General features: G+C 33.8%; 1 long non-coding RNA gene across 1 annotated transcript in view; it reads left to right on the top strand.

The window, feature by feature from the left end:
- The window catches only part of LOC141559435 (uncharacterized), a 321,591-nt gene extending 294,756 nt beyond the window's left edge, over window positions 1-26,835 (top strand). The window contains exon 3 of the long non-coding RNA XR_012487415.1: window positions 26,693-26,835. This is a non-coding gene — a long non-coding RNA (uncharacterized LOC141559435). The remainder of the gene's footprint in view (window positions 1-26,692) is intronic.
- The last annotated feature ends 1,150 nt before the right edge of the window (window positions 26,836-27,985 follow it).

Raw genomic sequence — 27,985 nt, 5'->3', positions numbered from 1 at the left:
AAGGATGACTTCAGCAAATCAGGCTTTTGAATTGAAAAAGAGGTGCAGTGGATGTAGCAAGAAAAGCCTTTTTTCTTTCTCAGGTAGGCTGGTAACCTAAAGCCAGTAGGTTCAGATCTTTTCTTCATTTGAATGTGTGATCATGGATACATGATTCTATGCCTCAGTTTTCTGATTTGTAAGGCAGGGATACTTCACAGGGATATTAGGCAATTGTGTATGTAAATCACTTTGCACACTTCAAAATTTTTTGTAAATATTGACCTATTCATAGTTGCAATTATGCTATTTTGATGCATGCATAAATTTGATATTAGAAAAGTATTGGATTCTGAAAGACCGTTGCTACAGGAGCTACTAGACTGAGGTAATCATCAAAAGGAACCAATATAAATACATCAAGCTGGTGTTTTAACTTGGACGAAGCTTGTTGCAACACTTAGCACAATCGCAGGCAAATAATATCTGATTAATAAATGCTTGTTTTCTTATTGACTAGATCAGATTTTGGCCTGAGGTCATGTCAGTTAACTTTGCCTTGAAAATGAGACCAAAGAAGATGTCAGTCAGCCAGAATCATCTAGTATTTACTAAATGCCTGCTATTCACTGGGATACACTGAAAGACAAAAACAAAAACAAACAAAATCAGTTCTTGCTCTGAAGTAGATCATAACCAAAAGGAAATATCCCTTTGATAGGAATGAGGAATTTAGTAGGGATCTTAAAAGACAGTGAAACAGAAAAAGAAAAGGAGTCTATTCTAGGAAGTATAGAATAATAGATTTACATCTAAAAGAAACCTTAGAATTCATCTACTTAAAATTCCTCCCCGGACTTGTCTCTAAGTAAACTCAGCTTTTTTGACTCTGAAACCTGCCACATTTTCTACCCTATGTAGAACTGGTAAGATAGAAGGTGGGAAACCATAAATATAGACATAGAAAGTTGAATATTGGTTCAAATCACCTTGGACTATTTTCTTAAATTATATCAAAATTGTAGCTGACATTTATATGGCTATTTAGAGTCCACAAGGCACTTTCCTCACAACTCTATGAGAGAAGATGAATAATGGGGTAGAATGGATAGAGTACTGGACCCAGATTTGGAAAGCTAGAAGTTCAAATTTGGGCCTAAATGTGACTACATATGAATGATTTAATCTCAATTTCCTTACTTTTGAAATGGGACTTATACTGGATATCATACATATTTCCCATAGATGTTGGATAAATAAATGGGATAACGGATATACTATGTTTTGTAAACATTATGTTATTTAAATATCTGTTATGGTGACACTTAATTGTCACAACAATTCTGTGAGCTAGTAATTGCAAATATCATCATACCCATTTTATAGAAAGAAAACTTCAGAAGTGTTAAATCATTTGCTCAAGTTCACAAAACTAATAATTCATTCCTGAGGAAAAAAATCTAATAACCAATAATAAAAATTCCCAACCTAACCTATATACATAAATAACTGAAGTATGAGAATAAGCAAGATAGTTATCACTAATATTTGATGAGACAAATGTCCATGCCTTGACTACAACTGGAAAAGCAATTTAGAAGTATATTTAGATTTTGATAAAACACATATAAGAATTTAAATCAAGAATAGATTATGAACTAGAACTCAAAATCATGGCACAATTGTGTAAGAATAATGTCAGACATTCTATAACTCAGAATGAGCCAAGTTTGGAGAATAAAGCTAAGGACAACAAAGATTTTTAAAACTCTACCAAGAGAGAAAATTAATAATCAGAAAAAGTACAGGACTGCTACTTGAGGAAGATAAGAATGTTATAATGGATGATAGAGAGGTGAAACTCTTCAGACTAATTTTTGCTTCTATATTATTTTTAACCAAGAAAAATTGTTTCTATATTTATAATTTATATTATTATATATAAGATATTATTTATATAATTATATTATTATATGCAATCTTATATAATTATGTCCTAGTATTTCTGCTAGTAAGGACAGAAGAAAATTGATAAGCTAGGAGTTGGTAACCTAAGAAAAAATAGGATATAATAAATGAGCACCACCTAGCTCCTCTAGGAGTTGGTAACCTAAGAAAAATGAGGAGATAATAAATGGATGGAAGATTGGAGAAGTGCCATAGGATTGAAGAAAGATCAATGCATTAATTTTCTTTTGTTTTCATTTCTTTTTTTCTTTCTTTTTTTAGAAGAAGGAGAATAGAGTATGTATAGTATAGTTTTTTACTTCAATAACTGGAAAATTCTAGAATGTATTGTTAAAGGGATGGTTGATGAACATCTAGAAAATAAAATGATGATAACCAAGAATTAGCCTGACTTCATACAGAAAGATAGATAATTCTAGCTGAAAATCATCTTGAAATTGTTTTTAGATAGTGTTACTAAACTGGAATATAAGAAGGAGTAGTTTAATTAGATTTTTAGCAAAGCATTTCACAAAATCCCCTATGCTATTTTTGCATAAAAGATTAAAAAATTGAGTGAAATGATAATATAGTTAAGTGAATTTGGAAATGAATTCCTCAAACCAAAAAGAAGGATTGATGGTTCGATGCCAACTTGGAATAGGTGCTCTAGGGAAGGCCCTAAGTATTTGTACTGGGCCCTGGGATATTTAACATTTTTATCAATTTCTTGGATGAAGGCTTATTTAGAGATGGCATACTTATCAGACTTGCAAATGACACAAAGCTAGGCAGGAAAGTTAACTTGCTGGATGAAGTCAAGATACGAAAGATTTTTTATAATTTAGGACACTGATTGAAATATAAAATAGCCTCACAACTTCAATGGTGGGGGTGGGGGGAAGAATATTTGAAAAACAACCTAGAAATTGTAATGGATGGCAAACTCAATGTGACTCAACAGGGTGATATAGTTTCCATAAACATGAATGCCTCCTTAAATTGTATTAACAAAACCACACCAGGAAGATCTTGTACTTCTGCTCTGGTCAGCCCACAAATGTAGTATAGTCCTGGGCACTGCACTTTAGGGAGGACATTGACGAGCTGAGAATGGTAAAAATGACAAACCTGAATTTAATGTCATAGGAACATAGGTTGATGGAATTGGGGACATTTAGCCTCGAGGAGAGAAGATGTGGTAATGTGAAAGCTGTCTTCAATGTTTGAAGGTCTGTCATCTGAATAAGGAATTAGACTTGTTTCTACTTGTCCCCAGAGGCCAGAACTAGGAGTGATAGGTGGAAGTTGTAAGGAGGAAAAACTCTGGCTTGATGTAAAGAAAAAGTTACTAATAATTAGAGTTATCCTAATGTAAAATAGTTTGCTTCTGGAGGTAGTGAGCTGTTGTTCTTTGGAGGTTATTGCGCAAATATGGTAGCATATTTGTTGAATGTGTAATAGAACAAGTATGTGCAGATAATTATGTTAACAACAAGATCTCTAAGAAAAAAAAATGTGTGTATGACATACCTGAAGCTTAATCTGCATCATCAATATTTTCTCCTTCACTTTCTTAAATTAGCAAAACAGTAAATCAGTCCTGCTTTGAGCAGCTCCCTATTTCTAGAATTTAACAACTAGCTTTCCTAAGTCATTTCAGGTTAGTTAAAACATCCCTATAGAGGGAAGAGATATTTATTCATTGTTCTCTATGATGTTCCATTCAACTCTGATCTTTTAAAATTCTGTGACACAGGTGCAAGGGTCTTATAATTATAGTACTTAGATAAATACTCATTACAGTAATCAGTATGCTGAAGCCAAGAGGTGAGAGAAGGAAGGAAGCATGTTGGGTCTAGAGTAGGATGTGAACAGAGTAAGGTGAATGAGCTGACCAGCTTCTTTTTCTGTCTAAGCCAGCTCAAAACAAAGCTCCTGCTACTCTAAATATCACCATGGAACGGTATAGAAGGGGGGAGGGAGTGAATGAGAAAGAACTAAGGTAAAAGTCTCATCTCTAGTGACAGATTTGGACAGGTGTCATAGCTCATGACATTTATGAGCAGAAATTTGACAAGGGCACAAGAAAATGAAGATAGTTTTTAAAAGGAGAGGAAAATTAAGGTGAAGCTGCTTCTGAGCTGCATGTACTCTTAAAATCCTTTTAAATGATCAAATAATCCCAGGCATGAAAATAATTTTAAAAATATGAATCATAACTACTTTTTATTCCATCTTTTTAAAAAATAAAACTGACTAGAAGTAAAAAATCTATACTTTTATTGAGAACATGACTTTTTCCTTCTGTTTAACTAAAGGCTGCTCTCAAGAAAAGATCAAGAAACAACACCATAAACCTGCATCCATTAAAATTAGGAATAACAGGGAGTACTGTTCAATTCAGGTCATTTCCTAAATAAAACAATCTAACATAAAATTATTAATTTAGTCTTGTATAGTGTACTTTTGGTGACTCCGCACTGCTTATTACCTAATATATCTATCATATTATTATATATAATATATATATATATATATATATATATATACTTAGCATATATTTTATATATTTATATAATTTTGCTCTTTTATTTTGTGAGATGAGATTAATTTATCAGCTATTACTTAAAAAAACAGTATCCTTTCTTCCTCCCCCCTTTTATTTCTGAGAAGTTTGGGAGAATTAAATAAGAACTCGAGGACTACCATTGGATCTGCCATTGACAGAGAAATCCTTTCCATCCCTCAGTAGATGAAATGCATTTTGGAAACTCATCAGAGCATATGGAAATCTTCATGAATATAAGTTCCAGTGGTTTAGCTGCATTATAGTTTGTTTCCTTTAAGAGCTATATTGCCTCAGTGTATTTTATGCTGTTGCAACTCAGCCAGCCTTATTGTCCTTTTGAAATGCTAGCGAATTTGCCCTCAGTTGACAGAATGATTCCTGTGACTAGAGAAGGTTTTAGGAGTAAGGAACCTCTGAGCATCTTCTCTATCTCCTAACTAGAGGACCAGGACCTGTGGTATTTGGAAACAGCTTCTTAAAAATATTGTCTCATTAGGAACAATTAGTATTCAGTCATGCCTTGACAATAGTCCCCATAAAATAGGTCAAATCAATTAGAGCATGCTACTTAAACAAAAGGGAAAGCCGTTTAAATTCATTAAGAACAATTTTGTCCTTTAGTATCTGTGACAGCACAAGCAGATTTGATTATATTTAAGAACGTTTCCTCAAAGGAGAACTTGTCTTATTGAACATGCTTATTCTGCAAAAGAAGGTGGAAGAGAAATACAAAGACCTCAAGCCCCTGGATATTGGAAGGTTCTGGTCAGTGTAAATGGTTCAAACATGCTAGGAACTTTGATATTTTATGAATGGATGCCTCAAAATGGAAAATTGCCATCTGAGATTTACTGCCTGCCCTCAGAGGGGTGTAGTGACAGATTGTGAATGAATGAGTCTCACATATGGGGCAGATGCTAATTTCATCCATTGAAAAATTAGAACCAGATGGTGAGGAAGTAAAAGAATTGATTATATTCCTGCTTCTATCTGTTCTTTTTTTTAATTTTTATTTTTCGGAGGTAGCAGAGGAAAAGGGACAGTACAGTACTTTTAGGACTTTGAGGCTAAAGAAATGTAAGTACGTGTAGTTCTCTTGTGTGACTTCCTAACAGCTGGTGAATATGCCTGCAAGCGCTTCTGTACCTCTGCACAGTTGGATCTCAGAAAAAGTAAAAGTAGGTTTCATGGGGTAGTAGCTTGAGGATTCTGATTTTCTGTTGTATGATGCTGTACAACATTTAGCGTTAATAATAGCTGGAGTGATTTTCATTTGATATTCAGTCAAATGGCCTCAAAAATGCTATTTGCATTCATGTAGTTCCTTTATCTGAAGTTCAACATGTTTTTCCCATTTAGTAGCTGCTTTTGCATTCTCAGTGGCTTCAAGCTTCTTGGATATATAATCTGGTGAAATAGGAAGGAATCCCTTTTTTTATTCCCTGTTCCTCTCCCTCTTGCCTGAGCATTTCCTGAATTATTAGCTACTCTTGTGTGGGACACTAATTGGACAGGCCCTAGGTAGCTGAATCATTCAGTACAATGGAGTCAGACTAAATAACCTGATATGGATGCTTGGCTGTTTACTGTATTTTTTTGTTCTTGGTCAATCGTTTTTCAGTAATATACAACTCTTCCTGACCTCATTTGGGGTTTTTCTTGGCAAAGATACTAGAGGGGTTTGCCATTTTTTTTTTCTTCAGCTTTTTCTTCCAGGTGAGGAAACTGAGGCAGAGTTAAGTGACTTGTCCAGGGTCACATAGACACTAAGTATCTGAGGCAGGAAGGGGAGTCTTCCTGACTTCAAAAACAGCACTCTATGCCATCTAGCTGCCTATCTACTGTACTATCACTATGCTATTGGGTAAATCACTAAACCTCTCTGAATCTCAATTGCTTTGTTTGCAAAATGATGTGGTTGGACCAGGTGACCTCTAAAGTCATTATTAGGTCTTGATATATCTTAATCTATGATCCTCTGTTCTGTAAAAGTGGAAGCTGGAAATTGCATGCAGAATTAGTGATTCACATATAAGTAAATAATGGTCCTCTGAAGAGGTTCTGAAAAAAATTTACAGTGAATCCACCATTCAGTGGTATTTTTAAAAAAAATAATTATTATTTATTCCAAGACCCTGAAATTTATGAGGAAACCTTCCTCTCAGTTATTATTTTAAGTCAATGTTTAATTCTGCTAGTCCTTTTGAAAAACTGCCAGTAGAGGACATTAGTAATTTAAGTGAATGGAAGTATTTACTGATAGCTTGCCAGCAATGCTCTTACACCATTACTCTGTTGGATTTGAGATCTTAGTTATGTCAAATATTTTCTCTCCCAACCCACACTGCCTTCTATCTTCCTATTCCTCTGCATTCTTGTCCACACACTTTTATAACTGTGAGCTCACAAGAATGAGCTGGATTATAAAGTGTATCAAGGTTGTGGAATAAGATTGGTGATACTGAGTGTGTATATCAGCTTATTAAAACTTTAAAGAAATGCACTAAATGATCCAACCATTTTGGAGAGATATATTTGGAACCATGCCCAAAATGCTATAAAAAAAAACTGTGCATACCTTTGTTCCAGCAGTTTCACTACTGAATTGTACTCCAAAGAGCTCATAAAAGAGGGAAAAGGACCCACATATATGAAAATGTTTATAGCAGATCTTTATGTAGTGGCAATGAATTGGAAATCTAATAAATGCCCATCAGTTGGGGAATGACTGAATAAGTTATGGTATATGAATGCAATTGAATATTATTGTTCTATAAGAAACAATGAGGTGCTGATCTTAGAAAAGCCTGAAAAGACTTACATGCACTAAAGCTGAGTGAAGTGAACAGACACAGGAGAACACTGTACACAATAACAAGATTATGTGATGGACTTGGCTTTTCTTAGCAATTCAGGGATTCAAGGCGATTCCAATAAATTTTGTATGGAAAGTGCCATCTGCATTTAAACATGTCTGTGGAGACTAAAGTATAGTATTTTCACCTTTTTTGTTTGTATGTTTTTTACTTTCTCATGGTTTATTCCCCTTTGGTCTGATTTTTCTTTTACAATATGATAAATATTTAACTTATATCAGAGTGCTTGCTGTCTTGAGGAAGGAGGAGATAAGGAAGGAGGGAGAAAAATATGGAACACAAAGTCTTACAAAAGAAGACTTACAAAAATGAACGCTAAAAACTATCTTTATATTTATTTTGAAAGATAAAATACTATTGACAAATTAAAAAACAACAACAACGACAACAATGCACTAAGATTTTTGGGTCAGGCCTTAGATGTCTTATTGATATCCACTTTTATAGACACCAATACAACATTCAAGTTTACCCCCATCTTGTTATGTGACAGACCAACATTTTTTTTTTTTTTTCTGTTTGCAACCTGTCCTTAATAGTGTATATTTTATAACCCTTCTTGTACATGCAGCCTGCTTAAATTTAGGGTTTGTTTCTAGTGCTTAAAATAGTGAAGCTTCACAGTTCCCTGTGATAAAATATTACCACAAAAATATTATTAAAAAAAATAGGTTTATATTAGAGTGAAGCTGGGAGTCACTGAAAACACATACTATTTCCCAAATATGATATTCTGTTCATTTCTGATTCCAAACATTTTACATTCATAAAACTTGAACATGATATTTTTTGATGGACTTAGTGAGCACAAAAAAGTATTGTATAAAGAATCCAAAGTCCTACTATATTTATTATTTCTGAAAAACAGCAAAATCCATTTTTGATAGAATAAGATGAAGCCTTAAAAACTCTCTTCCATAAAGGCATGTCTCAATCCCATGTTAAGACCCGACAATTCTTAGTACATAGTAAGTGATTAATGAATGATTGTTGACACTCTTTGATAGATGTGAAAATTACTTTGTTCCATAATCCTATGGAAATCAATGACAAACTATGCTAAGAGCAAGGAAATATATCCTTGCCAGAGGTGTTCACCATTATCAAGAAGGATAAACAACAAAGTTATCTCTCCTCTCCACCCCAACCCCACTCCACCCATCTTCCTTCTTTGACCTTAATCTCAGGGAAAAAAAAATTGAACTCTTGCAATATATGTTGAATATATTGGATTACTTATATCCTAGAGGAGGTAGTGGGGGAAAGGGAAGGAAAAAAAAAAATTGAAGCACAAGGTTTTACAGGGAAAAAAAATTGAACTCTTACAATATATGTTGAATATATTAGATTACTTGTTGTCTAGAGGAGGTAGTGGGGGAAAGGGAAGGAAAAAAAAAATTGAAGCACAAGGTTTTACGAGGGTGAATGTTGAAAATAATCTATACAAATGTTTTGAAAAGAAATAGTTTAAAAAAAAAAAAGAAGAAAAATTGAATTCAGTTGATTAGAAAGTCTTTATCCTAGACATCATCAACTACTTTTCTTCTCTGACACAGATTTGATCCTACGATTTACTGTTAATCTGTCCTACTTGCCCTCTTCATTCCACTTCCCTCCATCCCCCCAAATCCCTTAGACTCCTTTAGTACTTTAAAGCTCCAGCAGTTGTCCCCCTCTGTCTTGGATTCTCCTCTCCACGGGCTTATTCTCATATTTGTCTACAAACATGTTCAGATCTCATCAACATTAGGCCTTCCCTCCTTTCCCTCCCCTCTTCCCTTCTCCCTTCCCTCCCGGCCATTTTGACACATTTCATAATGAATCTCATTCTTCTCTTTTATTTCTAATTTCTTTTTAGTTAATACTTCTACTTTCTAACCACTTCACTCCCTTCTGAGCAAACTCCTTCTGTCACTCCACTAAAATTACTCTAGTTACCAATGACCTTTAAAAAAAAAATAAAACAAGTTTATTTAAACAACAAAATGCTTGATTTGAAGCAAATCTATATATATTTGATTTCTTTTTAATCATTTACCTCAGTGAATTTAGTTATTGTCCTACTATGTACAAAAAAATTTCAAAATTATACTCAGTTTTACAATGATAAAAGGAAATTATCCAATCATTCAAAGTATACAAGAATTTGTGTGTGTGTCAAACAATGAAAACAAAATAACTTAAAAAAGAATATAAAGATAAAAGTTAAATTATCATCCTACTAATGAAGAAAAGGCAAATATTTACAAGGCCAGTTTATTCCTCCCTTTTCCCCATATCAATTTTATGTGGATCAAAACATGCTATTGCCCATTTAGTTATAAAGTGCACTATACCTATGCTTGCATACCATTTACTTCATATGTAATAAAGAAATGGGGAAAGGGAATCAAATGGAGAAGAAACTATTTTGGAGTAGTCAGGAATCTTGGCTTTCTAATTGTTTATGTATTATTTTCCTTAGGAACATAATTTTGAAGTATGAATATTCTTTTCCTTTTGACATTTTTCTCTTTTTATTAAAAGTGTTGTATTTGCTACTAGGAATATGCTAATTGCATCTTCATACTCTGTAAAGTTCTGATCGTTTCTCAAATGTAATCCTTCTCTGGGATCCAAGTAGGCTATCCCCAAAGGGAATTGTTCCAGGTAAAAAGGGAGCTCCTGCTCTTTCAGTCTAAGGTTGCTGAGGGGCCTTGGGAAGTCTCCATCTGTAAAGTAGGGCTAGCTTACTCTGAAGAGCTCAGAATAAGTCTTCGCCCTACGTTGGGCGCCAAAAATGTAAAGTTCTGATCGTCTCTCAAATGTAATCCTTTTCTGGGAGGAGGTTTCTTTTCTGTATAATCTTTTCCTCTGTGAGCAGGTTTCTTGGGAGGCTTCTGGAACCTTCCCCTCCAAAAGTGTGGGATTACTGGATTTGGGAATCCACAGGACGTCTTCTCTTTGACTCAATCCAGACTGTTCTTCAGACTCAATGTTGCCTCTTTTTATCCTCCCAGAGAATGGGTTTGTGGGAATTCCTTCAACCAATGAACTTGCTCTTTTTAAAGATTGTGTAAACTCCTTTTCAGAAGTCCTTTTAAAGTTGTGAACTAAAACTGTGAACCCTGAGCTAGAGAATTGTTAAATACCGACTTAGTACCTAGTAAGAACCTAACAATACTCCATTTCTAACTGTGTATATGAATCTGTTTCATTGGTTGACTGAATATCAAATTGTAATCTCATCTATTTTACTGACAAAGTCCATCATTTAAAATAGGTTTTCATTAGTTCATAAGTTTTGCTTGCTCCCCACTTTCAAATTAATATGGTCATTATTTTCAGTCTTGATTCTTTCTTAAAGCTTCTTATCTATCATGGTAAAATCCATCATCTCCTTAGCTACCACTTGCCAAGGATGGCAAGAAAGATGAATTGCACTGAGGCCCCAGTAAACTTTTGGAGGCTAAATCCAATGAGCTTTTCTCTGATGCTTTTAGTTACTCTTATAAGTACTCACCGGGAATGATGCATGCTGATTCAAGTGGGTCTTCTCAAGTCTCAAAACCCAGACTATTCAACAATATATCATTAAAATGCTCAGCCTGTGGAGTTTCCTGAGGATGGCATATTTTAGTTTTAGATTCCTCAATCCCTGCCAAAAGCAACACCTCCTTAAGTAGTTTACTCTCTAACTCTTTAATTTGATTAGAAAGCATCCTAGCAGGGCAACTATAGATAAATATTTCTATCAGAATATTATTGTTAATTATATTCTTATCTTGAAATAGGAAGGTGCAGTGTATAGAATATTTTGAATACTTACATAGGTATGCAGTCTAAGTTGTTAAGATATTCATGAAGTGTATTAGGCCCAAGTCTAAAACTTATTACAGACTTCTATTACTACTTTGGACTAAGATCTAGATTTGTACAGATCTGGGGTTTTCTGTTGGCCCAGTTGTTACACTCTCACAAAGTCTTTTCATGTCTATGAGCAAAATGCTTGGCTAACACCAGCTATTTCCTGTAAATATGCATCTGGAACAGTATTCCATTGCAAAGTTAAAATGTCTGTCACTCTTGTAACAAGAAGATACCCTTTAGAAAGCAAAGGATTAATGCCCAGGCTTCATTCTTTGGCATCTTGATTTGTATTTCTTCTTGGAGCCAGGTCTTCATTGCACAGCTGCACCTGAAGTTAGTCATTGAACAAAACATAGAGAAGAGAAATAGTTCTTTACAGTAAAATCTTCTGATGGCACACTCTGTATTAGAAGAATCAAATCCATTTACAATGTTATTATAGAAACCTTCCTTCCTTCTGTGTATATGACCACAGTTCTAAGTATTCTACTTCTATTTTAGTTTTCCATGGCTGATTATGTATATAAAACTCATAGTTACCTAGCACTGCTATTTATCTCTTAAAGGGAATATCTGGTTCAGCACTGGTAAAGATATAATTCAATAATTATCATTTCCTATTTGAAATAAGATCCATTCACATAGTTGTGTCCTTTGTTAGTTAAAATTTAGTCAGTCAGTGAGGATTTATTATGTGCATGTTATGTATTAGGAAGGGCAACTGCAAGACATATTAGATAGATAGTGCTAGAGTTAGAGACAGGAAGACTCATCTTTTTAAGTTCAAATCTTGCCTTAGACACTTCCTAGTTATCAGCAAGTCACTTAACCCTGTTTGCCTCAGTTTCCTTATTTTTTAAATGAGCTGGAGAAGGAAATATGAAACCATCCTTGTGTCTTTGTGAAGAAAACTCCAAATGGGGTCATGTTGAATGGGGCATGGCTGAAGAATGAGCAAACAGCAGCAAACAAGTTAAATTGGAAATAATGTAGGGAAGATTCTAAAATTAAAGATGATTGGAAAAGGCTTTATGTAGAAGGTGAAATTGAAGAAAGCCACTGGAGTCAGATGGCAAAGAAGGAAAGTTTTCCAAACATAGCAGATAGACAATGAAAATATGCAGACTTGGAAGAAGGAGAGTCTTGTTTGAGAAAATGAAGGAAGGCTGTGCATATCAAATCTGACATCTTTAATTTCTCTTTTTTAATTTTCTTTAACTAGTCTCACTGTAAGTATAGCCTTTACTGGAAACTGCATGATAGTGGTGATGAGATGATGATGATGGTGGTGATGGTGGTGGTGATGAGATGATAATGATAATGATGATGATGATGGCTGTGAGATGATGGTGATGATGCTGATGCTGGTGGTGATAGTGAGATAATGATGATAGTGATGATGATGATGATAATGGTGGTGGTGGTCAGATGATGATGATGATGTGGTGTTGGGTTGATGCTGGTGGTGGTGGTGGTGAGATGATGATGATGATGATGATGATAATCATGGTTCTGGTGGTGACGATAATGGTGCTGATGATAGTGATGTTCTTGCAAAATTTTTCTAAAGATGATAACCTACAACCACAAATATATGTAGGTGATTTATATCTCCAACAACCTTCTACAAAAGCCACTGGAGAATGGAAGCCTGTCTTCCCTTCCTTCTCCCAACCCTCCAATAAGATTCCTTGAGCATGATCTCAAATGGTTTCATTCTGTTGTAGAAATCTGATTGTTTCTTTTTTTTTTTTTTTTAATATTCCATTAGTGAGAACTGTTGGCTTCTAACTAATCAGACTCACATTTTGAGTTTGTGGCCTACTTCTCTGGTCCACATTATTTTTCTTTTTCAACATCTGAGGATATATATATATACATATACATATACAGAATCTTTCTGTACCAACTCTGCATTCCTTTCTTTAATACAATCAGCTCTGATGTCCATCTAGTTCACAGTTTTAATGCATCAGAATTCTACTGCTCTGACTGTCACTTAGGGGTTTTCTGGCATTTGATCACCTTTTGTCTCTTGATCCTTTGTCTTTCTAAGAGCAGTGGTTTTACTTGTTACTTTTTTTTCCCCAGAAGATTTCCTTTGAGTTTTCCTTTAAAGCTAATTGCCCAGAGGTGATTTCTTTCTAAGTTTTCAAAAACCTATTTGATTTTTTCTTTTCTAGTTTGAAGGTGACCTTTAGATTTCATTAGTGTAAAGAACTGTATTATGAAACTCCCTTTACTGGTGTGGCTTGTCTATAACTTCCAGTGCTACATTGAGAGAGATTAAATGCAAACATATGTCAGAGATAGAGTCTGAACTCAAGACTTTCTTGACTCCAAAGCTGTTTCTTCATTTTGCTGATTCATGATTTATACATGAGACAACACACAGATTTAGAAATGGAAAAGACCTTTGATGCCATTTAACCCAACCTCCTCATTTTTCTGGTGAATTGAAGTCTGGAGATATAATGTTAATTATTCAATATCATATTGGAACTGGAATTCAAACTATGAGATTGCAAATTTATTGCTCTTTCTAGTGTATGTGCTTTGCCAATATTCTCTTTTAGATATAGTTGAAAACATTTTTTCTCACTTCTAACTTTTACTTAAATCCTTTCTCTTCCTGTAATAACCAGTCACATTTAGTTTGCTTTCTAATGCCTTCACAAGTACATATAAGTATACTATAAATCCCTCTTATCTAGTCAGTCTGATTAAAAACATGGATGTATTTAGCCTTTCCTATCCTTAGATTCTCCATAGGTTTTTCCTTTTTTTGCTCATAGATGTTAGTGAACTAGTACTTGCCGACAAATTGCTTTTCTAGTCTTTAGAGGAGTTCCAAAGGGCTATTATTTCAATATAAATATAAGATTTGATGTTGGTTCTATGAGGCTTTTCATTAACTTTTTCTTATGTACCAAATCATTCTCTTTACTATATTACCATAGACATTCACGGTGCATGGATTGGCATGCAATGGCATACCCTATGCAGGAATAAAAAGGCTACCTGGCTGGCTATGAGAAAATTCTTAACTTGATATTTTGAATTCCTTACACTTATACTGGCAAGAGTAAAATCTTACTTCTGGCTCCACCCAATTGTTTTTTGAAAATTTCCTTCAAACATGTCTTATTTATTCTACCTTCAGATGATCTCCCATTTTTCATGATAGTTTTGAGTTTTCTTACTATGTCCCTATCCTTAGTGAGAGGGCTAGTAAACAGTTTCCAGATATTCTTTCCAACTTTTGTTTCTACCACAATACTGAAATTCACTTCAGCTAATTTAAAAATACAGTTTTATCCCTTATACTTTCATAACAACTTAATTGTTTCTGAATTGTTCATGATATCATAAAGTATATTTTCAATAACTTTGTTTCCCAAATGACTAGTTATTACCAAAAGTAGGAGTACCCTATAAGTTTCCAGTGTCTTTATAAGTTCCACTGTTGAACACCAAGGAAATAAAGATGTAATCATAATTTTTATTATTTTGACCTAAATTGTATACAACAATACAAGAAATATGAATATTTGATTATATATATATATATATATATATATATATATATATATATATATATATATATTTAGGCAATACTGCACAGTGACTATAGACACCATAACATACAGAAACAAAAATGACATAAGATTTGAGGCACATTGAAACAATAAGATAATTATAAAAACAAATTTTTGAAAGCTATCAGTACAATCTAAAACTAGGGAAATGGTTTTAAAATTCCACAGAAAAGACATATCTTTAAGCTACTCATTTTTAGTCTACTTTGAATTCATTAAAAAAATTCCAAAAATCTCCACATCTAAATCCCCAGAACAATAGCCCATAATAATTCCTAATAAGTAACCTCTAAACAGTAGGTCCTAGGAAGAATACTGCTGTCAGTTACCCAAACTACCTCACTGTTCCCATGTTTTTATCACTTTCCAGATTCTTATTTAGATCTCATTCAATTTCTGGTGTGACTTTCATGCACTTTCCTTTTTCCCTGGTCCTTTATTTTTGTTTCATTTATCACTCTTCACTCAATGTCATGATTTATATACACAGTTTATTTTATTATTTTTATTTTTATTTTTGCTGAGGCAATTGGGGTTAAGTGACTTGCCCAGGGTCACACAGCTAGGAAGTGTTAAGTGTCTGAGGTTAGATTTGAACACAGGTCTTACTGACTTCAGGGTTGATGAGCTATCTGCTGTGCCACTTAGCTGCCCCTATATACAGTTTAATTTGATCAGTAACTACATAGTAAAACTAAAAGCATTAACTACATTTAACATAAATTGTCACTTCTGTTCTACCCTCAGATCTAGCTGCTAGTGGAACAGAATGGAAACTTTATAAGTTAAAGTTCATCTTCTATCTCTTTGGTCTCTTAGCCATAGCAATGGTTCTTTTTCCACACAAAATGGGAACAGGACAAGGGTGGTGTTCCCATGAGTAGATTAACTTGCATTATAGAAGCTGGAACAGAAGGACTGCTTTGCCATGGGTTTTTCCAGGATCCTGGGATCTTTGCTTATGGTCTTAATCATTCTCTTGCCTGTCCCTACAAATTGAGGATTCAAGTTGAGAGACGATGAAATGCTCCAAAGGCTAATTAATTCCCTCAGAATTCTGCCTGATTGTTTCTAAGGTAATGTCAAGATCAGCTGGGGGTGGGGGAAGGGAAGTAGAATGCATCCCAGCTCCTATTAGGTCTTTCTTAGTCCCTTTTATTTTCTCCTTCAAAATTCCCATCCAATCTTTCATATGATGTCACCACCATCTGTCAGCATCAGCCTGAGACCTAAAAAGCCAATGAATCTAAGTCATTATCATAGTAACTGGACTGTTCCTACTGCTACAAATAAAATGTGCTCTTACTGTCCCACGCATTCTGAGCTATTTGGATGGGCAGACAGATTTTATGTTCTTATAGCACACTCTTCCCAGAATCTTGCTGGATGAAAATGGGCTGTGATATGGTATAGCCACATTGATGCGAAGGAATGCCTACATCGATAAACTCATGGATCCATTTAAACAAAGTATCCATTTGTGTAAAAATGAATCCCCTGAAGTGATAGCATTAATATAAATTGCATTGCCTATTTCCATTGGACTTGAACCAATGGCCATATTTTGCATAATTATAACTTCAAATAGTATAAATTGAAATTCATATGACCACTTCAAGGAATTTCTTATTTACACTTATCATGACCTAGTTGTATTGAAGTTTAAGAAATATAGGAAAAATGAAATCTACTTTATGATAATCACTTGTAGAAGAATTTCTATACAGAGATAGAAAAACAAGAATTATTTGTTTCTTTTTTACTCTATAGTTATAAAATTAGCTTTTTTGCTCTCTTACTAAGGAAGTATTTTGCAAATTCTCATATCTCACCTTAAAATATATAAAATATTCTTGTATTTATAATAGGATCATAGGGTCATAAATAAAGAGTTGAAAGAGACCTTAGAAGCCATGGAATCTTCTGCATTTTACAGATTAGGAAATTGAGGCCTAGGGAGCTGAAATTATTTTTTCCAAAGTTGCATTTGAACCTGAGTCTTCTGACCTCAAGGACATTACTTTTTTCACTCTGTCCACCATGCTGGACAAAAGGGAATGGACAGAGAAATATGTTTTTGGGTCCCATGGAAGAAAAGCCATCTGGTAGTGTATTTGAGCCATTAAAGCTTTGACCCACTTTTGTCATCTATAATGTTATTTGGCAAGTTTAGAAATTTCTAAAAAAAAAAAAAAAAGTATGTGTTCTAAATTCAGAAATGAATATTCTTTTTTGAATGCAACTACCCTTCTTTTCTGTTTGGCCTAGCTTACGTGTTTCCTTATTTGATGAGAGGAAAACAGACTGGATGACCTTTCAAGGTCCATCTGGTTTCATGATCCCATAAACAACAAAGACCAGAATTTTCTTTTCATAAACAAAAACCTATAAAAAAATAAAAAAAGTATTTTTTTGTATGCCAAAAAATACACACCACTTTAATGTATTCATTTGAAAGGAATGAGATGTATAAGTTAATTACTTTTGACATAGACGTTAATAAATTGAAAAGAAGGGTTTGAAAAGAGAAGAGAGGAGAGCTTGCATTTGAAAGTTTTTCAGATTTAGAGTCAGTGGAACTGGGTTCAAACTATTGTTCCATGTCTTACTACTAGTAAGTAAGTACTGGGACTTAGACTCAAATATTAACATAAAATGAAAGGGTTGGAGTGAATGAATTGTACAGTGTTATCCAGCTTTAATCTACAATTCTAATGACAAAAGCAATTATAGATATTAAATCTCATCAATATAGTTAGACGTATTTTGGGGCAGCCTATAGTGCACAGTGTTGGGGCTGGAGTAAATAAGACTCATCTTCCTGAGTTCAAATGTGGCCTCAGACACATACTAGTTATGTGATTCTGGGCAAGTCACTTAACCCTGTTTGCTTCAATTCTCTTCTCTGTAGAATGAACAGGAGAAGGAAATGGCAAATCACCCCAGTATCTTTGCCAGGAAAACTCCAGATGGGTTCATGAAGAGTCAGACATGACTGAAAAAAAGATCTTAAATATTAGCAATATGGTTAAAAGGTTGTTTTTTTTTTTTTTAATAAAGAGGTCATTTCTATGTGGAATTGATATATTTTGAGTTTTTTTTTTTAATATCACAAAAATTTTTTGAGGCTCTGGAAACCTTGAAATGACTCTTGATTGAAAATCTATGTCTCACAATCCCAGGTATTTGCTAAATACTGATGACAAATAGAATATGGTCACCTAATCTCCTAAACTATTATATTTGGGGCTACCCTACTGGAAGTAGATTCCCAATTTTCAGTCGGAGGTCATTATGACACTTGAATGATTTATGAACAGAGAACTAGGACCAGACTGAAGAAAATGAAATTAGTTTGCCTCATGAAAGACCAGCAAAAAAAAAATAGGTTGAAGGTAAATACTTACATTCCCTTCAGTGGTACTTGGCATAATTTGACTTTCACTCACAAAACAAATGAAACATATTGATTGCAGGTGGAATGGAATGGTAGTATGATAAGCTTTTGTCTGACAGAAAACAGCATGTCTAGTTCAAACTGACCTGGAATGGTTATTAAGAAAATTGCATTCTAGAACAGAAAACAGCTTCAGTGGAAATTTATAGATTGTTAGAATTGGCAGAGAATTTCTAGATATCAAGTCATATCTCCCATTTAACGGACAAGGTAAATGAAGCTAAGACAGGTTTTTGCTTAAGGTCACAAAACCAGTGACCTGAGATTCAAATCCAGTTCTTTATACCAGACATATTAGGATGTTTTGACCATATGTGTTCCTTATGTGTATGTTGTTCTGTCCATAAACTGTGTGTATCCCCCTTTCCTGTGACACTGATATTTTGTGGGAAAGTATCAGGTTTATAAGGATGATGATAATAATAATAATAGTTAATCTTTATATATTGCGTTGAGGTTTATTTAGCACTTTATACATGTTATTTCACTTGATTCTCATAAACCTAAGGCATAGGTGCTATTCTTATCCTTATTTTACATACTTGGGCAATGAACAGAGCATGAGTGACTTATAAAGAAACACATATCATTAAATATCTGAGGCAGTATTTGAATTCAGGCCTTCCTGATTTCAAATCCAGTTCTCTATTGATTTTTCCACCTAGATATCTAATTTGTCATTTTTGTTCTTGCCATGATATTTCAATAATTGCTTTTCTTTTGATGTAATTGTGTTCTCTAGTTGATTTAAAGAGAAAATAAATGCCATTTCCCTTCATCTCAGTGTTTATATTATAGGGATTTCAACTCAAAGAGTTTGAACCTGGGGAGGTTATTCCCTGGAAAATTCAAATTGTGAGTGCAAGTTGGAGGTAACCCAGAATGAAAAGAGCCTTAATTAAGATTGGGAGATTTGAACTGTATCCCAGGGCACCAAACTTTGAAGGTGTTAAGATTACTTTAGCTGTTTAGAACTAATGAGTTTAGTTCCTATTTACTTCATTAAAATAGGAAATATAGGATCGATGACATATAATCCTTACACTAGGTGAGCTGCTCATTTCCTCAGACCTTTCTGTTCCTTTAGTCCCCTTAGTGTTTTCTTCAATAGTGAAATCATGATTTCCTAGGCTTGTCAGGCTTCTGAATTCTCTGCTTACTTTGGTCCTTAAACTCTGGATTATTTTCTCTTTCATTCTAAAAATATATTTGAAGGACCATTTCATGCACTTTCCCTGGGCACACCATGTGAAACTTGCCTCAAGTTCTTAATCTCAAGTGATGGCTTAAATAATGAAATTCCCCCCCTCCCCATAAAATACTTCCTTTCACAAGTAAAATCTATTAACTGTGTTGTTTCTTAGGACACTATAAAACCCCAGTGGAATTCACAAGGAAATGAAAGATATTCAACTCACCAAATACACTAAATAAACAAAGCTGAATAGTTACTTTTTAGAAATGTTAGTACAGGAATTCCTCTCATGTATGGCCTGGATGACATATTGACCTTATTCACATTGAAATTAGCTTAAAGTGGGAATAATATACACATTCAGTTGAATATAGAAATCTATCTTTCTCTACAGGGAAGTAGGAAGAAAAGAAGTTAAAGGAAGTGGAGCATAGATAGAAGGAGGGCAGATAAAAGGAGGCAATGGTAAGAAGTAAAACAGATTTTTGAGGACAATAAAAATAAAAGGGACGATAAACAAAAAGGACAAACAGGAATATCGAATGGAGAGAAATATATAGTAATTATAAGTATGAGTAGGAATGAGATGAACTCATCTATTAAAAAAAATGATAACATAATGGATTGAAAGCCAGAATCCAATATGCTGTTTACAAGAAACATATTTGAAACACACACACACACACATACACACACACACACACACACACACACATATACACACATACAGAGTAAAAACAAGAGACTAGAACTCAATCTATTATGCTACATCTGAAGTTTAAAAAAAAGCAGAGAAACAATCATGATCTCAAACAAAGCAAAAACTAAAATAAACTTAATTAAAATAAATAAGCAGGGAAATTATATTTTCCTAAAAGTTACTATAGATGATGAAGTAATACCAATACTAAACACATATACACCAAATGACATAGCATGCAAATTGTTAACAGGATGAAAAAATAGTGAAACTATAATGGTGTGGGACCTCAACCTTCCCTTCTCAGAACTAGATAAATCCAATCATAAAATAAGCAAGAAATAAAATCAAGGAAATGATTAGAATATTAGAAATATTAGATATGATAGGCCACTTGATAAAATTAAATGGTGATAGCAAAATACCTTCTTCTCATGGCGTTTTCACAAGAATAGACATTATAATAGAACATAAAAACATTACAATCAAAGTAGAAAAGCAGAAATATTAAATTCATCATTTTCAGACTATAATGTAATAGAATTATATTTAATAAAGGACCATGGAAGGACACATTACACTTAATTGAAAACTAAACAATTTAATTCTAAAGAATGAGGGAGTCAAAGAACAAATCATAGAAACAACAGATGATTTCAATAAAGTGAATGACAACAGTGAGACAACATACTAAAATTTATGTGATGCAATCAAAGCAGTACTTAGGAGAAAATTTATGTCTTTAAATGTCTTTAATCAGTCAAATAGGAAAAAATAGGCTAATGATTAAAACAGAGACAGGCAATTATAAAAAAAATTATAAAGGCAACAAAATAAAAATTCCCAATTAAACACCAAATTAGAAATTAAAAAAAAAAAATTCCCCCCCCCCCCCCCCGAGGCTGGGGTTAAGTGACTTGCCCAGGGTCACACAGATAGGAAGTGTTAAGTATCTGAGACCAGATTTGAACTCCGGTCCTCCTGAATTCAAGGCTGGTGCTCTATCTAATGTGCCACCTAGCTGCCCCGAAATCTTAAAAATTAAAGGATAAATTGATAAAATTGAAAATAAGAAAATTATTGAACTAATAAATTAAAGCAAGCAAACAAACAATGAGTTGGTTTTATGAAAAAACTCAATAAAACAGATAAACCGTTGTTTAAAGGTGAATTAAAAGAAGAAGAAAATCTAATTGTCAGTATCAAAAATGAAAAGGATGAATTCATCAACGATGAAGAAAAAAAGCAATCATTTGGAGTTATTTTGTCCAGTTGTGTGCCAACAAATCTACATGAAATGGACAGATATTTACAAAAAATATAAACTACCCAGATTAATAGAAGAAGAAATAGAATGCTTAAATAACCCTATATTACAAAAAGAAATTGAACTAGCCATAAATGAATTCCATGAGAAAAAACTCTCCAGGACCAGATGGATTTGCAAGTAAATTCTACCAAATATTTTAAAAGCAATTAATCCCAATGTCAATTGAATTATTTGAAATAATAAGTAATGGATTCTTATTCCCTTTATGACACAAATATTATACTGATATTTGAATCAGTAAGAGTCAAAATAGAGAAAGAAAAATATAATTTTCCCTAATGAATATTGATGAAAATTTTTAAATTAAATTAAATAAATTAAATAAAAATAAAATTAAAAATTTTTAAATAAAATACTAGCAAAGATATTAAAACAATATTTCACAAAGATCATATATGAGCAGATAGGATTTATACCAGGAATGCAGGACTACTTCAGTATTAGGAAAAGTAACAGATAACTGAACATATTGATAAGAAAACTAACAAAAATCAAATGATTATCTCAATAGAGGCAAAATAGGCTTAATTCTTATTTAAAAAAAAAAACCTAAAAAAGCATAAAAATGATAAGTAGTGTTTATTTAAAACAATAAGCAAACATTATTTGAAATTAGAATAATCTCTAGAAGCTTTCCCAGTAAGATTAAGGATAAAGCAAGGATGCCCATTACTAGCACTAGAAGAAAAAAGAAATGGAAAGAATTAGAATAGGCAGTGATGAAATAAAACCATCACTTTTTGCAGATAATATATTGGTTTACTTAGAGAATTTAGAGAATCATCTTTTAAAAAAACCCAGTCAAGATAAGTAATAACTTCTGCAAAATTGCAGGATTTAAAATTAATCCATACAAATCATCATCTTTTCTATATATTAATTACTGACAAAATTCAGCAGGAAGTGATAGAAAGAGAAATTCCATTTAAAATAACTGCAGACAATATGAAATATTTGGGAATTATCTGCTAAGAAAACCTGGGAACTATTTTAACACAATTATAAAGAATTTTTTTACATAAGTAAAGTATAATCTAAACACTTGAAGAAATATTTGTTGTTCGTGGATAGCTGGAACCAATATAAAAATGACAACATAACCCAAATTATTTTACTTATTCTGAGTCATAAAACAGTGTCAAAGAATTACTTTATAAGACTAGAAAAAAGTAATAAAAATCACCTGGAAAAACAAAAGGCCAAGAATATTAAGGGAATTATTGGAGAAAAAAAATAAAACATGGTAGTCATGGTAAACCAGATCTCAAATTGTAATACAAAGCAATAATCATTAAAACAATCAGGTACTGGCTAAGAGATAGAGTGGTATAACAGTGAAGTAGATTAAAATCACAATGCCTAATAGTAGTCTAATGTTTGATAAATGCAAGTATCCAAGTTTTGGGTATAAGAATTCATATTTGACAAAAATTGCTGGGAAAACCAGATAGCATATAGCCACATATAGCAAGAAGATAAAGCATCCACAAAGTGTAGAAATATTTTGTGTATTTTATGGTATAATAAACAAAGTTCTGGACTTAAAGTCAGGAATAATTTGAGTTAAAATTTTTCCACTCTTATTATTAGTTGTGCAACTAGGCAAGCTACTTAATTATTCTGTTTCTTCATTTGTAAAATGAAGATACCAATATCAATAATACATCAAGGGTGATTGTCAAATGAAATACCATCAAGAAATCTGCAAACTTTAAAATGTCATATATAAGTTGGAAATACTTGTTTTATTCCATAAAATTAAAATAATAAAAATTTTAAAGTCATTATCATCCTGAGAAAGCATCTTTTTGGATGAAATTCTGAGTCCCTCACTTGTGGCTTCCAAGAAACCATATCATTGCAGCAGCCACATCTTGTAAAACTATCTTGGCAGACATGCTAAATGGAGTTGATGGTAATCCTCATGGTGAGTTAGGAGGATGTCTGTCCCAAGCATGTGAAGACATCCCTTGGTAAAATGGTCAGATGAGAATAATTTGTTCCAACAGCCATGCAGGTGGATGAAGCAGGTGCTCTGAAGGGATTAGAGCTTGGTCAAACACTGAAGATGCCAAAATCATCTACCGCATCCCTAGCTATTGCCAATTCTTTTGCCTTCTGTCTTGCTGCTGGATTTCAATAACTGAGAGAAAGAGTGAGGCTAACAACTTTGTGCAACTCTGCCTTAAATTCAGTTCACATGGAAGTCAAAATATTACTTTGTGATGTATTTGATAAAGAAGGAAGACCAATATGAACACCCAAGAATCATCCTTTAAAATGACTAAGTCCCTCTGCTTTGCATGTAAATTGCAATATTTGATCCAGATTCCTTTTTCTTTTTGACTCAGTAGTTAAGAAATCAGATTGAGAACTGTAATAAGCTTAGAAGTGATCATATTTAACCCTTTCTTTTTTCAAATAAGGAAAGAGAAACCCAGAGAAATTAAATGATTTACCCAGCATCACAAAGCTACTAAGTATCTCAGGTGACACTGGAACCTAGGTGTCTCTGATTCCATATCCTCTCCAGCACTACTTGATACCCAAGATTTATCTTTGAATTTTGGCTTCAACATTTAATATCTGTACAAAACTTGAATCCCAGTTTTTCATCTATAAAATGGGATTGATAACTATATATTTGGCAATGTTGTTATAACAACACACAATCCTTAAAGTTCTGTATAAATGTCAGCTATCACTATTATTTTGATTATGCTACTATAATGAAAATGTACAGAATGGAATAAGGAAATGAAACAGCATATGAATGATAGAGTTTAATAATGTTCTTATTATTCTCCCTAAGACCCTTGCTTCACAAGGTTATCTTGTGTTGTGAAACAATAACCAAAACTTACCTTAAGAGCAAAGGGAATAATGTTTAAAAATGGTCCAGACTGATTTGAAGGGCAAGCAAAGCACAAAGAAATTATAGGAATCCCATCATTCTTCATCTATAAACTAATCTGCCTACAGTAAGAAAACATTTTAATAAAGGATTTCAGTGTATGAGAGGAAAAGTAAAATACACTCAGCAATTGAACATTCAGCACTGATAACAGGCTAGAACTAGCACTGGGGTAACCTTTCAACATTAGAAAGATCAATAAACAGTTTTAAAAACATTAAATGACTACAAATGGAATACATCTTAAATACGTTTTCCATTTCTTTACAAAGTAGTCTCCATAGGAAGCTAATAAATAAAGACAATTTCCTAGTCAATGCATTTATTTATTGCCCTGTTAAGTTGTGCGCTTAATTCTGTGCTCATCAGCAAATGGGAGATTTGCTTGCAAAGAGAAAAATTATACTAACATAATGGGAGCCTGAAGATACAGTCAGTAAACACTGATCAAGTTTTCAAATATCAGATATAGCACATCGTGCATCCAGCTCATGGCCTAAACAAGGGAAGGAGAGGTTATGGCAAAAGTCCAGTCCTATGGAGATGCTTGAAGATTTCTCTATTGGGGGTGAGATCAGTAAACACTTTGAGGGATGAAATATTAGTATCATGCTACCAAAAATATCCTTAATGGAATAGAAGTTAGCTTCACTTGAGTTACCACATTTTAATTAGCTATTTCTTCTTTGGTTTATTTCCCTTTTTTTATGCTTTCCTACTTCTGCTCCTCTTTTCCCCTCCCTCCCTTGGGCTCTTCCACTTTAACAAAGGGAGTGATACTCAGTGGGGATGACAGCGTGTGATGCCATTGCAGGCTTTTCTCCCCCGAAGCCCAGCTTGCTCAGCTACTGCTCTGGCTGGTTTAATGTGATTCAGAAAACTTTCCAAATCGAGGTACATTGTGATTCTCATAAGAATGATTTCTGTGCTGGGCACATCTTAGAAATCACCCATTCCTCTCTTGATTCTTGCTGTTCATTATCCCCATCGATCATTTTATGAAGCTACAGACCCAAAGATAGGGGGTAATGTATAATCTGCACACTTTCCCTTCCCCTGCATCTAACACGTGGGCCAGATCGATTTACAAGTTGCCTTGTCATGTCATATATCATGAAAAGTAACAAATGATCAAAGCTCACTCCCTTAGTCAATGGATGTGCTATGGAGAGGGATGTGACTCTATGATGTTATAGTTCAAGGTAACCTGGAAGTGGATTTTCATTGACTATTACATTTCAGTAACTACCTTTGGAATTTGCTCTGCCATTTTGGTGGAGAATCAAAAGGTTTGTTAGATGGAGTGAGAAAAATAAATTGAGGCTTTTATTTTTATGTAGGGCAAAGGAAAAATATTATTGGATAAAAACTACATACATAAATTATATCAAAGAACGTGCATAGGAACAAGGAGAAATGAGGAGAAAAGGAGAAGGAACAGGAGGAGAAGAAAAAGGAAGAAGAGGATGAGAAGGAGAATGAGAAAGGAGAGGACAAGGAGGAGAAAAGAAAGCAAAGAAGGACAAAAAGTTAGAAAGGGATTAGTTAAAAGCCAAATAGAGGACTATAAAGCATGTTCTATAATTCCTTTCTGTTTAACACTAGCAAGGCCCACTACCACCACTTTTCCTCAATTTTTTTTGAGTTTTGAGTTTCTGATCACCAGTTGGCTATGGAGAAGGAATTATTTTCTTTGAGTCTCCCAACTCTATCTGCCCAAACTCTTCTCAGTCAAAGATTATATTACTATATTATTCACGGGAATAAAATCACAGCAAAATAAAAATATATTATGATACAGAGCTCTTTTCCTTCCCCTATAATTGGGAACAAGTATGACTATATTGTTTTAGTTATTTGTCTTTCTTTTCTGATCTATATAGGCTCAAGAAGAATTATTTGGTATATCAGTCTTACAGACAGAGAGTACCTCTGTGAAGTAATTCTTCTGGGTACCCTCCTACCTCAATCTCAGGCTAAAGAGGAACTTCCTCACATAGTTATCTTGCCTTCTTAAACAAAAATAATAAACATCACAGGATCATAGATTTCCATTTGGAAAGAACCTTAGATGCTATCAAGTTCAATTCTTTCATTTTAAAGATGAGGAAACAAGTTCAGAGATGTTAAATAATTGGCTTTAGTTCAAATAGTTGTTTGTACTTCATTTTTGAAGAGGATCAGTGACATCATGAGAGTGATAGATGACTTGGGTGAATTGGATTTAAGTGAGGCAGAATTGCACATAGTCATCAACTTCATTCTCTCTTCCAGAGTCATCAAATTTCAGTGGCAAGACAAAAGTCAAGAGGATTGTTGATGGTCTAGATGCAGTGGATGACTGGCGTCTTCTGACTAAGTTCTAAGCACTTCACAGCATCTGCTTCACCTGCCTTCATAGAGCCTATCTTGTTCTCTTCCACCCATCTTGCCAGGGAAGCCTTCATATGCTTGGGGTAGTCACTGTTTTCTCTCAATCTCACTTAGCAGTTTTACTACAGCTTCAAATAGACACAAAAGTGAATAACAGCCCTGAAAAGGGATCAGCGAGTTCTCCCACCAGAAGGGCTAGTAGTTCCTTAATACCCTATACATCCCAATAGTTAGCAAATATCAACAAATGTTGATATTTAACCTGTTTTTTTCATTTGAGTATTTTATAGGATCCTTTACATTTCAGGAAAAGTTTGGGCAGTCTACCAGGTGGAATGTATTTGTACATTATACACCATTTTAGCCATTTAGGACTGGTTTGTAATAGTAAATTCCTCATTGGGAGCTCCATATAGCAATAGAATCACAAACCTTATTAAAAAAAAAAAAGAAAAAAAAAGTATATCTCAATAGATTGGCAACCTCTGAATGAAAGGACTGCACTATTTCTTTTTAATTTCAAGTCATTCTAAGTACAACGTTCTTCTGAAAAGCTCTTATTACTATTATTGAAGAACACCAAATTATTAAGTTATGGATTGAATTTTTGTGAGAGTCTAGACTTTCTTCCAGTGTTAATTGCTATCAGGAAGTAAAGAATGGTTTGTCTAAGAGGGAATTGATCTGTAGACTGACTGAATGAAAACTTAATGAGAACATAAATTGTGTAAGTCACAATGCTAAGCACTGGAAATACAAACAAGAAAATTGAGACAGTCTTTGTCCTCAAGGAACATACATTCTAATAAAGGAATAAAATACATAAGAGAATGATGTCCAGGCAAAAGAGTTTTGTTCTATGAAGTCACAGGGATAGTGAGTTGATCCATGGGGCAGCATATTAACACACTCTTTCCAGAAACAATGGCATTATTGATTTGATCATCCAGCTTAGAGAAAAAGGCAACATGTGCAGAGGATCGGATGGAAACAAGACAGCCAGGATTTGTGATTGCTTGGAATGTGAAGCATAGTTTGGTTTGGGGATGTCTAGATATATCAGGCTAAGTGAATTTATATTCACTTATTCTCTAATTAAGTTAGTTTACTTGCAGGCCAGGCATTCTAAAGTTGAATAGATAACTGTCCTAGGGACTGAATGCTTAGTAAAAGTCAGCTGTTCATGGGAGGATG

Source organism: Sminthopsis crassicaudata, chromosome 3, assembly GCF_048593235.1.
Source record: "Sminthopsis crassicaudata isolate SCR6 chromosome 3, ASM4859323v1, whole genome shotgun sequence".
Taxonomy (NCBI): Eukaryota; Metazoa; Chordata; class Mammalia; order Dasyuromorphia; family Dasyuridae; genus Sminthopsis; species Sminthopsis crassicaudata.
This window is presented reverse-complemented; position numbering and strand designations above follow the sequence as displayed.